This window comes from Scleropages formosus, chromosome 5 (genome assembly GCF_900964775.1).
Source record: "Scleropages formosus chromosome 5, fSclFor1.1, whole genome shotgun sequence".
Taxonomy (NCBI): domain Eukaryota; kingdom Metazoa; phylum Chordata; class Actinopteri; order Osteoglossiformes; family Osteoglossidae; genus Scleropages; species Scleropages formosus.
Genome location: NC_041810.1, coordinates 7,051,998 through 7,067,557, shown reverse-complemented (window position 1 = coordinate 7,067,557; position 15,560 = coordinate 7,051,998). Strand labels below are relative to the sequence as shown.

Below are 15,560 nucleotides of genomic sequence, written 5' to 3'. Positions count from 1 at the left end.
CACCAAACCATACCGACCACCAGCTCTACATGGTCTTTTTCTATCTCCACCACCCATCCTCTAGACCCTGTTCACCGCAGCCACAGGCATCTGTCTGCATGAGTTCTACTCACTTTCTATGATGAGTCTCGCCAACATACCATGATCCATTGGTACATTGGACAGCCTTTCCCCTTATAACCTGCCTTTCCACCAGCCCTGTTCAGCCTGCGCTCAGTCTCACCTCTGTATCCTCCTCTGTTTTCAGTGGTGGGGTCTCTCCCACACACTTGTATATCTTCCGGCACAGGATCTTTTGGAGGATGGAGCGGGACTCCTTCAGTTCATTTTTTTTGGAGTTCAGGATTTCTTCAAAGATGTGGTCTAACATAGGAGGTGTGGACAGAAACAGATCAGCATCATCTGAGTCTATAGATGGCAGCAAAGAGCACCCAAGAGAAGAGGTGTGGGACCACCTTACTTCAACTCACTACTATAGTATTTCTTCCTTGTGTCTGGTGTTCCTGAGTGTTGATGATCAATAACAGGGTGAGGATTACTATACATGTGTATGGGATGAATAACAATCAGCAATGAATAGGAGTTTGTAAGTTGAGGATCCAGTGTTTATTAATTTAGAGGATTCAGATGAGGGAAACTACAATGTCTACAGTACATGGAGTAATTTTTTCACTCGGTGCCAAAAGTCCTCAATACACTGCTTTTATTACATGTTGTGAGCTCCTAGTCCCTGGACCCCAGGATATAATGTCAACACGGAATTATGTTTCTGATTGGGAAGAACACATATACATCAGGATCAAAATTAAAACACTCTACCTTAAGCAATGTTTCTTCAGAATACTTAAAATGGTTACTTTGTTTTATAAGGAAAGAATAAAAGAAAATGCACACTTCAGGTTTCTTGTAGAAGCCATCGTCTTATAATTTCTTGTAGGTACTTAGCTGAAATATTCACCTCCATTTGTGAAAAAATATATACAACATACTGAGCTTTTCAGTTTTAGCCTAATTAAGATTCTCACTCTTATAGTTCACTTCAAGCTGTGTTAGAACAACACCGTAGTATTTTTCTTCATGTGTTTAAGGAACTGTTGGGATCACTGTGTTGTGTCACATGTTGGAAAAAACATGAGTTTGTAACAAGTTGTTCTTGATAGATTTACTTTCTGTAGGTAAAATGCTCTTTGGGTCATGGAAAAATATGAAAATTATTACAATTATTGCCAGTCTCTTCTAATTGATAATGAAATTGAACATATGGTTAACAGCGAAAAGAATATCAATGTGTTGAAAAATGTAGGTTATTCACAACAGTGCTGCAAAGTAAAGAAAACCTGACAACAGACCAGTGAGTTTGGTGTAGGTGTCCATATCTTCAACAGCCTGTGAGATATTCAAGTGGGCGTCAGCCTTCAGAAAGGCATCCGTTATCCTGGGGAGAATTAGAGAATAATTATAATACACTGTTTTGCTAGTGGAGGGGCGCGGTGGCGCAGTGGGTTGGACCGCAGTCCTGCTCTCCGGTGGGTCTGGGGTTCAAGTCCCGCTTGGGGTGCCTTGCGATGGACTGGCGTCCCGTCCTGGGTGTGTCCCCTCCCTCTCTCCAGCCTTACGCCCTGTGTTGCTGGGTAGGCTCCGGTTCCCCGTGACCCCGTATGGGACAAGCGGTTCTGAAAATGTGTGTGTGTGTGTGTGTGTGTGTGTGTGTGTGTGTGTGTGTGTGTGTGTGTGTGTGTGTTTTGCTAGTCATCCAAAGACATATTTTGCAGAGGTGCAAAAAAAGACTTGTGGGGGGCAGAACATGTGGAAACGAATTTATTGCTGATAAAATTTCTACATTACCATGCAGAGTTCTTCATAAATAAGTACAAATATATAAAAGCCTATTGATGTATCATGAAGTGTGGTGGTTGAGAAAGTCAGATCTGACACATATTCCACCTCTCATCGTGGTCCAGTTACACAAACTAATGTAACACTTCAGTGCTGTTACATCTTAAAAGGGGGAAAATCTTTAAAGTGTAACTTGTGCTCATTTTATCTCTCTGTATACAGTGTCCTGAGCAGCTCAGCAGTGACAGGAAATTGTGTGGCTCACAGAAATGTCCTCGTTCACAGGTAAAGTGGGTGTCAGGTGAGTCAGTGGCACTAACATGTTTTCAATGATGTCCTTCACTCTGTGATGGCACGCTCTGCGGTGAATGAAGTACCGAGTGTAAAACATGTCATACAGGTTCCAGGCTTCCTGTAGCAAAACAGTGACCATAATAATAATAAATGAAAACAATGTCAAAGTCTGTAGTCAGGTGATTTTTTCGTAACTGCAGGATTAATAGGAACATTTTTCACCATGATATGGATACAATATAATGTAATGACCCGCGTTACCGTTTAGGCAGGAAACCTGTTTAATGTGAATAGTTGCATTGTGGGTAAATTGTAAATAAAGTGTTTAACCACTGGGGGGACTTCTGGGGGAGATGATGGGGTGACTGTGTTTGCGAGGGTGTTGGAAAACAGCCTGGGGGTACTAAAGAGGTTGGCTGGAAGCACAGGTCTAAGAGGGAATGGGGTCCTTAGACTGAAACCATTGTTTCCTTGTGTGTTGGTGTTCAAATAAGCATTTGAGATGAAGGCTGTCTCTGTGTCTTTCTTCACCCCATCCAAACCCATAGTGCTGCATGCCACAATAAGTTATGGGATACATATATATCCATGTATAATTAACAATAACTGTTTGCCCAATTAGGGGGTGCGGTGGCACAGTGGGTTGGATCACAGTCCTGCTCTCCGGTGGGTCTGGGGTTCGAGTCCCGCTTGGGGTGCCTTGTGGCGGACTGGCGTCCCGTCCTGGGTGTGTCCCCTCCCCCTCTGGCCTTACGCCCTGTGTTGCCGGGTAGGCTCCGGTTCCCCGTGACCCCGTATGGGACAAGCGGTTCTGAAAGTGTGTGTGTGTGTGTGTTTGCCCAATTATGTCATAGTGCTCTGGAGCCAGCTCCTTTAGCATATGGTATGGGGCAGGGTACACACCGGATGGGACACTGGTCCATTACAGGGCATTCATACACATTGAGTACAATTTAGAGTCTCCTGAAGCAAGTGGCACTGTGGCACAGTGAGTAGCACTGCTGTCTCACAGCACCTGGGTGGTGTGAGAGGATGTGCGTTCAATGCCTGCTCAGTCTGTGTGGACTTTGCATGTCCTCCCTGGTTTCCTGCCACAGACCAAAGAGATGCTGTTCAGGTTCACCCATAGTGTGTGAGTGACAGAGAGTGTGTTCCACTGATGTATGAATGAGTGACTCAGTGTAAGTTGCCACAGTGAATAAGGTGTGTGGGCTGATGACACTACATAGAGTTCATTGGAAGTCTCTTTGGAGAAAAACTTCTGCTAAATAAATAAATGTAATGTGTATAGACTGCCTTGAGGAAACCCACAAAACACAGTGCTCCCTGCTGTGCCACCATGCTTCTTAAGAACATAGTAAAAAGGAGCACATGGACATATTATGAACACACACACACATTTTCGGAACCGCTTGTCCCAGATGGGGTCACGGGGAACCGGAGCCTACCCGGCAACACAGGGCGTAAGGGGACACATCCCAGGACGGGATATCAGTCCACCGCAAGGCGCCGCAAGCGGGACTCGAACCCCAGACCACCAGAGAGGAGGACCCGGTCCAACCCACTGCGCCACCGCACCCCTTTCCATATTATGAATAAATAACCTTAAATATGTGAGTTTTAAAACGTATTTGAATGTGTCCATGCAGTTCTGATTTTGGATTTAGATTTTCACAATATTTAAAAGACAAGGCATCAATTTTACCTGTTTGGTGAAAAAATGGGTGAACCTTTTGTGACTCAGGAATACATTATTGTGCTGGACTGTATAGTATACTCAGTGGTAGAAAATGTATTATGTCTCAATTAATGTATTTGGTCCACAGTTTTTTGGAACTGCTAAGCAGTTTGTCACCCAAAATAGTTTAAGAATTAGTCTCTTAAAAGGAGCAGTTGTGTTTATTGCCTGAAAGACAGAGAGAGACTCTGCTGTACCTTGTCTCTGGTGCATATGAGCTTCCTCCCATCCCTTTGGCACACCCGCGCAAACTTCAGAAAGCGCCAGTGGTCAAAGTTGTTCCGGATGCCGAGGTGGTAGCAATCCCTGGTGGCACACAGAAAAGGGAGTGGTTACCTGCACTATTTCTGCCATGTTTTCGTCCGGAAGGAGAAGGTGGACTCAATTGCGGAGTACACAGGAGTTTATTTAGGGGCTGGACAGGAACCGTAGTCAGGGACAGGCATGGGTCTTCGGACTGCAAACGTCATTTATCAGGAAATCCAGAATCATGGTTGGTGAACACAGGCAACAGGTCAAACGTGAAAACACGGATCAGATCACAGGAAAGGAGGAGGTTTCAGGAGAAGGACTCGGGCAGATGGACTAGAAGCAAGGATCAGGCTGACTCAAACCAAGTGAGCTGTATCAACAAACAAGGTTCCACATCTTTCTATGTTTGCTTCTGCCTTATATCCTGCCAGGTCCAGGTGTGTCTGATTATGTTGATGGAATGGGTGTGGCAATTTCATGGTGTTGATGGTCTTTGAGCAGGAGAGTGTCCATCAGGAAAGGGGCTGCTAATGCCTGTCATTCCCTGGCTGTAACACCTGGGCTTTAAATGCTTACAGGTGACATCAGCATGTTTACATACAGTACATCATCTAATTCTTACCTGGCAAGATAATCCCACTTGTCCACATCAATGCCATTTCTTTTGTTTGACACAATGTCGAACAGGAATGATTTCGCTGCTGTCCGACCTGTGAAATCCTGGTAAACACACAAACAGCGTTAGTGTAGGACAAGCAGCGTACAGATAGATTGCAGATTGCTTTCTGGGTGCAGGAAGTTTGCCATAGGAACTGACCTGAGTGTTTTTCCTATAAATCAGTGCCTTGATGAAGGGCAGGTCCTCCTTCGTGATTAGATCATACTTCTCCATTTCAGACTCCAATTTATTCTCCTTGACCATGTGGTTAAACATCTTAATGGAGAGAGTCTCATGCTGAAATTTAGAGACACAAAAGTTCCAAGGTCAGAAAAAGGAGCAAAAGAAGAATATAGATCTTCATCTGTCACCATCTCAGTTAGGTAAACACTGTAGAACCTCAAAATGGAAAGTGGCTTAATTGTTCTTTTTTACCTTACACTCTAAAGTTGGCTGTGCTTTTGGCATAAACATTCCATCAAACGTGTGAGAATGGACCATGTCCTGGAACAATAAAATGAAAAAGCATGTCATTTGCAACCAAAAAGATCAAATTATGAGCTTGAAAACATGGGATGCTCAGGTAAACTTTCCAGGACTGTAGCAGTGGTGCTTCAGCAATGGAAAGGATTAATTAATTTGTGGAATTCCACATTGATCTCAGTTGAGGTGTCACACCTCAGCAGTCATGCACACTTGCACCAAGTAAAGGGGAAGCACAAAAGAAGCTCCACAGCGGAATCCACTTGCAGAACCTAATTGAGACAGCTGTCTGTAAATGCAACCTGGATTTTGGATTTTCCCCATGGAAGTGGAACTCAACCTTGACTTTGACCTGGACCAAGACCTTTTCACCATCTCACCTAAACAAACACTGCCCTGGTTCTCTTCAATAAAACCTGCACTTGGGTCAAGCCTCACATCTCCCTACATCCTTTGTATGTTACATCAGGATAATGCAAAACACCTGCATTTTTTTTGCTTTATGAATAGCACAGGGTAACAACAGCATACAGAAAGATGGTACACTGTGAAAAAGTAAATATGTCCACATACATAGAATGAGAGCTCAGAGACAAAGGGATTGACCCTGAGATTGTTACCAGGGACTGTAAATTTTTAATCCTAAATCACTTGCATTTGTAACTGAGACATTTCCAGAAGTGTTAGAGTCACCTCATTCAGAACCTCCTGGAGGAAAGGGACTCAGGTGCCAAGTATCTTTTTCTCATTTGCAAGGCAGTGAGAGTTAAGGAGTTTGAGTGGTGGAGTCTTTGTCAACGTGGATGAGATCCAAACATCCAGAAACCCAAAAAGGCCTGATCCAAAGGTTCAAGGTCAGTGGCAAACATATCAGCCAATGACAAGTAACCAGCTATTGGGGTCACATGATACTCTGCATAAACACACTCATTAACCCCCCCCCCCAACCCACCCCCCAGTTTCACTGCCCTGACAATGTTACCCTGATTGGTGACAAAAATGCCAAGTTCAAAGATTATTTATAAGCATTATTTTCAAGTTCAAGATTATTTATAAACATTTATTGGGGGTCTTAAGACTCACCGAGGTCATGGCAGAGCCCCGCAATCTGTACACACAATATATCTCTGTTGCTGATATCCAGCTCAGGCTGACGTTCCCTGAGAGTCTTGAGCAGTTCTCCTGCCAGGTACGCTACCCTGAAACACAGATCTATTTGTCAGTCAACAATTATCTCAGTACAGTAATCTTGCAATTTGCAAAATGACTTCTTTCCTGAAAATGTTTTGGATATTGAAGTTTTGGATAGCAAAAGCCCATTCCCCGTTATTATAAATAGGAAAAACAACAATGTGTTCCAAGTTCATCTGAAAACCCCAAGTAAATTTTCCTGAATATTACTAAAACACTGTGAAAAAACCTGCGTAACTATCAACCCATGATTTTTACTCAAGAGAAATTATACAAAAATTTCAAAGAGAGTTCATAAATCAAGGGATGCCTGTATAAATAAACCCTTCATTTTTATAACTCCCTGTGGACACAAATATTAGTTTAACAGTGATACATTCTGGTGACCACATACCCAATGGAGTGCTCAAAGCGGTTGTGTGCGGCACCAGGATAGACAAAGTAGCCTGCGCCCATCTGCTTGATGTGCCTCAGCCTCTGGAACTGGGGGGTGTCAATGATGCAAACCAGCAGGGGGTGCAACTCGATGTGCCCATGGACGGGGTCGTTGAAGACCTGCAAAGTAACAGACCCCCCTCAGTGCCAGTAATCTTGCCAGGTGAGTGTAACCTTGCTAAACACTCAAAGGCTTAGTGATCTATTGATTGTCATTCCCAGGTACTTTTAAGGGCAGCATAGTGACACAATAGGTATGTCAGACTCCTCACAGCACTTGTATGCTTCAGGCTCAGTCCTCATTCAGTCTGTGTGGAGTTTGAATGTTTTTCCCTGTGTCTGCATGAGTTTGCTCTAGATCATCTGATAATGGATGGATTTATGGACAGAAACTTTGAGAGACTAGTCAAAAAAACTCACTCCACTGTGCAAATGAAGATGGTTGATGAAAGAATTTATGTTACTAACTACCTTCATCTCTTTAAATGGGGACTTCCATGGCATCTTCAAATGGTGCAGAATCTTCAAACATTGTTTCAGGGGGCTGAAAGGAGTAATGAGGGAAAATAGTAAACAGTTTGTTGGGGATCCACAGTCATTCAGTATGTTCTGTTTATCACTACTTGATGAGCTCAATCAGAACAGGTCAAATAATGGAATAGCTGGAGGTCCCCAAGGAGAGGTGCTGGAAATACTTGTTCTATGCAAGTATAAACACTGCTTATGCTTTTGATGGTCAGGTGTTTATTAGAAAGAACCCACAGGAAGAGAGAATGAATAGAGAGAGCACAGATCACTTGGTAACTTCTGAATCCCCAATTCCATAAATCTTACTCTTTTTCCTCAAGAGCTGTGGTCACAATGTTCTGTAGACGCTTTCCTGTGATTTGTGCAGCTGTGTGGAACAAACACACTATCAGAGCACTGGCAGAGCAAACACCAGTTTAACTGACTGAGCATGGTAAGAACACTCTTTACTACTCTTTGTGAACATTTGTTTCTCTCCTCTGGCTTCTTATAGTTGTCCGGATCAAATTTAAGACCCTGGTTATGGCCTACAAATGCATCCATAGAACTGCTCCTAGCTATTTTCAAGACTTGATCAACCGCTACACCCCAACTACACCGCTTCGCTCTGGTGCTTCTGCCCGCTTGGTGAGCCATTTCTTACTTTGCCCATCATCTCTTAGGATCACATAAGGTATAAATGTTCATGTCTGTAAGGTGAACATGTTCATATCATGCTCGGATCAGTCCTTTACAGAGCCACTCCTGCAATGTAACGTAAATGTTATACACACACGGTCTGAAACTTCTGGTCCTGAACACGAACCAGAGTCTAACCCGGCAACACAGGATACAAGGCTGGAGGGAGAGGGGACACACCCAGGATGGGACGCCAGTCCATCACAAGGTACCCCAAGCAGGAATCGAGCCCCAGACCCACCAGAGAGTAGGACCCAGCCAAACCCGCTGTGCCACTGCGTTCCCCTAAATGTTTACATGAATCTCAAAAAAAACCCTACTAGTTATTATCAGCAATATTCTAGCTAAGTTTTATGCAGCTACTTGTGTGATGAACATTGGTTCATACTGCAACAACCGGAGTTACTAGTGTTCGAGTGGGGAATGCACTTATTGTAAATAGTTGTATTATGGGAAAAATGTGGAATGTAAGTGCGCAACCACTGGGGGTACTTTTGGGGGCAATGATGGGGTGACCATGTTTGCCATTGTGTTGGCAGAGAGCATGAGGGTACCAAACAGGCTGGGAAGGCTGGGTGAGTAGGTCCGGGAAGAAATGGAGTCCTTGGACTAAGAGCTTTAAATCCCTGCGTGCTGGTGTTCGAACAAACGTTCGAGATGAGCACTGTCTCTGTGTCCTTCTTCACCCCATCCAAACCCCCCAATGACGTGCGCCACAATATTGTGAAGAAAATAAACTAACTGCACATAAGAATCACACATCTGCAGCTATGTCTCTTTCTCTTAATGTAATGCACGAATTGTATTGTAATGACCTGCGTTACCAGGGGTGCGGTGGCGCAGTGGGTTGGACCGGATCCTGCTCTCCGGTGGGTCTGGGGTTCGAGTCCCGCTTGGGGTGCCTTGCGACGGACTGGCGTCCCGTCCTGGGTGTGTCCCCTCCCCCTCCGGCCTTACGCCCTGTGTTGCCGGGTTAGGCTTCGGTTCCCCGCGACCCTGTATGGGACAAGCGGTTCAGAAAATGTGTGTGTGTGTGTGTGTGTGTGACCTGCGTTACCTTAAGTTTGACCAGGAAATGTTTACTGTAAATAGTTGGATTACGGGTAATTTGTAAATAATGTGTTCAACCACTGGGGGCACTTCTGGGGAAAATGATGGAGTGACCGTGTTTGGCAGTGGGAAGGAGAGAGCTTGGGGCTAAAAAAAACATTCAAAATTAGCTTTCTCTGTGAGTCCTTCTTCGCCTCATCCAAACCCAGAGCACCGCACGCCACAGCATTTTCTGTAACGCTTTAGAATATTATAGTGTTCCATACTTCATAGGTAGTTATGGAAGAACTAATGCAGAACAAATGAGTAGTGCTTCATTAACAATACAGTAACTACTGATAACTAATAAGGAAGAGTGATTAATCAGTAGTTAACATTTGGGGTAAGTAACAATTAGTTCATTATTAGTTATGTAATAGTTACTAATAACTATTAAATCCTGCAGTACTAACAATGAGATAATTAATACTTATTTAGTAGTTACTAATAACTATTAAATGTTGTATGCCTGCTGCAATACTACACATTAAATGAGGCTCATTTAAAAGAATTATTAATTAATTATCAACATTCACATACAATTACCTATGGCAATAAACAGGCTGTATATGGGGCTGTTTATTATTAATACGGCAGAGAGGGGTGCGGTGGCGCAGTGGGTTGGACTGCAGTCCTGCTCTCCGGTGGGTCTGGGGTTCAAGTCCCGCTTGGGGTGCCTTGCGACGGACTGGCGTCCCGTCCTGGGTGTGTCCCCTCCCTCTCTCCAGCCTTACGCCCTGTGTTGCCGGGTAGGCTCCGGTTCCCCGTGACCCCGTATGGGACAGGCGGTTCTGAAAATGTGTGTGTGTGTGTGTATTATTAATACTACAATTTTCAGATTACTCTTTTACTTTGGGAGGTTGGTCAGAGTATTTTGAACCTTTTATGTCACCTGTCCAGAGCAGCAGGACGGCGGCTTTGATCAGTGACTCTGGGGTTCGAGTCCTGCTTGGGGTGCGCTGGGGCTCTGTGCTTCCGCCTGCGTTTTCCTCCCTCAGCGTGCAGGGGTTGGACCTGGCAACCCACATGTGTTCCTCCCTTGACTTGCCTCGAGAACCACGCAGGTGGTTGCTACGGGTTTGCTTTCAATCGGCACCCTGCATGCAGGTATCACCAAACTGAATTGACTAAATAACTCTTTAAGATTGTATATTGCCATCAATTACGCAGAGCCAGCACCTGCTCACTTGATCCGATCCCATCGTCACTCCTACAGAACACTTCCCCGCAACTCTCCACCTTCAGCTCTAAGATCATCAACTCCTCACCCTCCTCTGGCTGTTTCCCAGCTGCCTTCAAAACCGCTCTAATTTCACCTCTGTTAGAAAAACCCTCCCTGGATCCCAGTGTGGCTGAAAATTACAGATCGGTCTCTCTCCTCTCCTCCCTGCCTAAAACCCTAGAGCGGGCGGCCTGTGATCAACTGTCTGATTTTCTCACCTGGAACCATCTCCTCGATGGTTATCAGTCTGGTTTCAAAGTTGGTCACTCCACTGAGACAGCCCTTCTGGCAGTGTCTGATGCTCTTCAAATCACTAGAGCACCTCCCTCTCCTCGGTCCTCATCCTCCTTGATCTGTCTGCAGCATTCGACACCGTCAACCAACGGATTCTACTCTCCTCTCTTAACCAGCTTGGGATCAAAGGAACGGCACTAAGATGGTTTGAGTCCTACCTATCTGACAGATTTATTAAGTGGTCTGGCAGAGCTCCTGTTCTCCTCTGCCTCTCTCAACCGCAGGGCTCAGTACTGGGTCCTCTTCTTTTCTCGATCTACACCTCCTCCCTCGGTCCAGTCATATCCTCCCATAGATTCAGATACCACTGCTATCCTGATAATACCCAGCTCTTCCTCTCCTTTCCATCTGGTGCGTCAGACATTTCCAGACGCATTGCTGCCTGCCTGTCGGACATCTCTTTGTGGATGTCTGATCACCACCTCCAACTCAGCCTCTCCAAAACAGAGATTCTTTACCTCCCAGTTGGCCTGTCTTCCGGTCATGATCTATCCATCAAACTGAACAACTCACTCACCTTGCCTACCTCCTTGGGTAAGAGTCTGGGAGTAACAATTGACATAAGTCTGTCTTTCTCTAAGCACATCAAAGCTACAACCCGGTCCTGCAGATACATCCTCCATAATATTCGTAGGATCTGTCCCTACCTCACAATTGATTCTGTCCAAATACTTGTCCAGGCCATGGTGACTTCCCATCTGGACTACTGCAACTCTCTCCTGTGTGGCCTTCCTGCTACTGCCATCAAACCTCTGCAACTTTTACAGAATGCTGCTGCATGAATTGTGTTTGATTTACAAAAGCGTTCAAACGTATCTCCTCTACTAATTTCTCTGCACTGGCTTCCTATAGCTGCCCGAATCAAATTCAAGACTCTGGTTATTGTCTACAAATGCATCACTAGAACTGCTCCTAGCTATTTCCCAGACTTTATCAACTGCTACACCCCAACCAGACCCCTTTGCTTGTCTACTTCTGCTCGCTTGGTGGTTCTGCGCATGAAAGGTAAAGCACGAAGGTTCTTAGTTCTGGCTCCGTTGTGGTGGAATGACCTCCCCCTCTCACTCAGAACTGCAGAAACTCTGTCTACATTCATTTCGCCCAAGATTTCTCCAGCTCATGTACGGTGTAAATGCTCGTGCACCGTAACTTCATGAGCATCCCCAGATAAAGCCTTTATTCAGCAGCTACTCTGGCATTGTATTTGCTTGTTTGTGTATCTTATAATATTAAAAAAAAAAAAAAGGTATGAGGGTATCAGGATTGTCTGTCTTATGTTTATGCACCTACTTGCACGATGAACCTCAGTGCAGCAACTGGGAGGTAACAAACTAGGTTTGCTTGAGTCACACGTCTGCAGCTATGTCTCTTTCTCAAAGTAATGCATAAATTGTACTTCTGCTGAGATGTTCATCCTTTTGGACAAAAGCGTCTGCTAAATGAATAAACGTAAATAAATGTAAATTAAATGGATCTGCTGTGTTCTTTAACCAGGAAGAAACTTAAGAAATAAACCCCCTCTTCATCGTATCCTGTGGAAAATCATCACTAGCCAACTTTCCTCATAAACCCTTTCTTAATCAATAATTACTAAGGAGTTACCAGGATTTCCTTAATATTTAATAAAAAAAAACGTAACCCCCAGTCGTCATTGTAATTTACTCATGAAGAGTAATAAGGAGACTATGTCTCCCAGCTGGCTTGGAAACGCCTTGGGGTTCCCCCAGAGGAGCTGGAGGAAGTGTGCGGGGAGAGGGAAGTCTGGGGGGCTCTGCTTGGACTACTGCCCCCGCGACCCGGTCCCAAATAAGCGGAAGAAGATGGATGGATGGAGTAATAAGGAGCGATGTCTCAAAGAAAACAGAGGTGGAACACATGGAATCTGCATAGTCATCAGTAGTTACTGCAGCATTAATGATGCACTACTCATTCATTCTGCATTAGTTCCTGCATAACTACCTATGAAGTACGGAACTGTATTCTAAAGTGTTACCTATATTTTCTATAAGATGTACGTCGCTTTTGAGAAAAGTGTTTGCTAAATTAATAAATGTAAATAAATGTAAATTTTTAGTGTCCTCTTAGAGTGAAATCAACAAGAAAAACTTGTGCATGCTCATTTAAATTTTGTAATATCTTAAATGGGATTTTATCAGAGGGGGCACGGTGGCGCAGTGGGTTGGACCGGGTCCTGCTCTCCGGTGGGTCTGGGGTTTGAGTCCCGCTTGGGGTGCCTTGCAATGGACTGGCATCCTGTCCTGGGTGTGTTCCCTCCCCCTCGAGCTTTACGCCCTGTGTTGCCGGGTAGGCTCCGGTTCCCCGCAACCCCGTATGGGACAAGCGGTTCAGATAGTGTGTGTGTGGGTGTAGGTGTGGGTGTGGGGATTTTATCAGGAAATCCAAAAACAAGCTAAGTTCTGATTAAAGATCTCAGTTTTTTATTTTTCACATGAAAGTTTTGTTTAAACAACACTTTACGAAATACCCCAATGAACTGATTTGCTGCTAATTCTGCTTCACGGCACACTAGTTCCCTAGTGTTACTTCCCACAAATTATGGACAGATAAAACATCATAACTGACCTGTTTAAGGGTTTCCATAATATTATTTTTCTGATAAAATACTTTATCATTAATTCTTACTTGAGTTGAACCAGTAATAATATTGCACTCATATTGATAACCACTTGTGCATGTGTGGGTCATGGTGGTCCTGAGCCTATCTGCATTTTTACTGAATTAAAACAGCCTCACCTTGGAAATTCTCCACCCATTGTTCCAGACCTTGTTGACGAAGGTAACTGCAAACCTCTTCCACAGTCCAGTTCTCCATATGCCAAAAGAAAGTAAAGAATATAAACTGGAATTCCTGGAAAAGTGCACTTGCTTCATTAGTCAATTAAAATGTTTGCTGAATGTTTTTCCACAAAAAGTATATACATATAGGGGGACGTGGTGGCGCAGTGGGTTGGACCGGGTCCTGCTCTCGGGTGGGTCTAGGGTTCGAGTCCCACTTGGGGTGCCTTGCGGCCGACTGGCATCCCCTCCCGGGTGTGTCCCCTCCCCCTCCGGCCTTACGCCCTGTGTTGCCGGGTAGGCTCCGGTTCCCCGCAACCCCGTATGGGATGAGCGGTTCAGAAGATGTGTGTGTGTGTGTATATACATATATATATATATTTCTGGTTTCTTGCCTATATTTCGGCTACATCTCTTAACTGCACTCCTCTTCGTATACTGTATTCATCATCTCCACACTGCTGTCAGTTACACTCTTATATGTTATTTACACCACTGCTTGTGTCCTTTAATTGATATGTTACTTGCACACGGTAACTGTATGGACATTGTTATTCTCTTGTCCTTCACTGTCTGTATAGGGTTATATTGTGATGTCTTGTGTGGTGCCGACCCACAACCAATTCCTGTCTGATGTACACTGGCGGTATAGAGTTCTGAGTTCTGGTGTGATGGACTGTTGTGTTGTTTCCTGAGATGTATCTCACTTTGCAGAAGAGCTTCTGCTAAATGAAAAAATGTTAATGCAGATACACAAGGCCCTGTTCTCCTCAAACCTTTGTGCTGGTTGTTGATCAGAGCTGAAATGAAGTTCAGTATTTCAGAGCCCTAATGCATTTTTTATTACATATTACAGCAATAAAGACTAATGCAGAAATCATGTGGCTAAACAAATGTAGTTGGCTGACGGTCACAGGGTGAAGGTATTTTGTGGACTACCTCCATGTTTTCACCCGGGATCTGCTGTAGCTTTGCTAAATAGTGCAGGACCTTCAGATGTTCTCCCAGGGACCTGAAGGCAGTAACAGAGAACAACCACAAAGATCAGTATCTGAGTTGTGTGAGCTAATGAAACCATTCAATAACTGTTCAGGAGTTACAGTTATTCCATATATTCTGTTTATGACGACTTCATCAGCTGAAAAGGATGTTCTGTAACAAGAAAAATACGTGGAACAGCTGGAGGTTCTCTAGGGAACTAATGTGTTTTCCAGTGGAATAAATTTTATACTGAAGTCAACTTAGGTTGCTCTCGAACATCCTTATCAAGAGACCAGAGCCTCTTTGACCCCTCTGCTGTATTTGATATGGACATCCACTGCATCCTCCTGACATTTCTAGAACACTATGGTATTTTATGATCGTTTTGGCTTTTCACTCTGTTCCTCCTACAACAATGAATCTCTAACTGGAACTTGCAGTCACTGCTTGAATAGCATTCGTACAATCTGACACTGCACTGTACCCAGCTCCTGGTCCATATTATGAAACATCATTCCTGCCTTGTTGCACCTCCCTACTGCCATGTGTTCCAGTCTCTATCAAAGATTCAAAGCCTGCTGGGGGAACAGTCAAATAAATTACTCAATGAACTGCCATCTTAGACAGATATGATTATTCTTTACTTAGCTTTATTCAGCCAAGGTGACTTACAGGGATAGAAAAGCATCCGCTATAAGAATAAATGTAAGTTAATACAAGGTAGAAGATGTTCACAAGATTAAAAGACAATCAGCAGACAACAGTCTAGGATGAGATTTTGTGTTGAAATGAACAGAAAATTAACCTAGCACAGTTCAAAAAATAATTTAGCACTTTTTGATAAATTCTTCATGTAGTTCTCATTCACACATTTTTAGTTAACACAAAAAGTGATAGAAAGGCAAAATAAACAATGAAGGCAGTTGCTAATGAATTATACTGAAATGACCTACATGGAAACCAAGACAAGGCTTATTGCTACAATCCATGAGTTCCTAATGCCAGTCTAAGGCACTCGGTCAGCATTAAAACGGATAAGAACCATACTCACCAGAGACAAGTGACACTTGATGATTACCGCAAAG

The 15,560-nt window shown here is 44.0% G+C and overlaps 1 pseudogene; it reads right to left on the bottom strand.

Moving 5' to 3' along the window:
* Positions 1-1,754: 1,754 nt before the first annotated feature.
* LOC108926421 (deoxynucleoside triphosphate triphosphohydrolase SAMHD1-like) lies at positions 1,755-15,560 on the bottom strand (annotated as a pseudogene).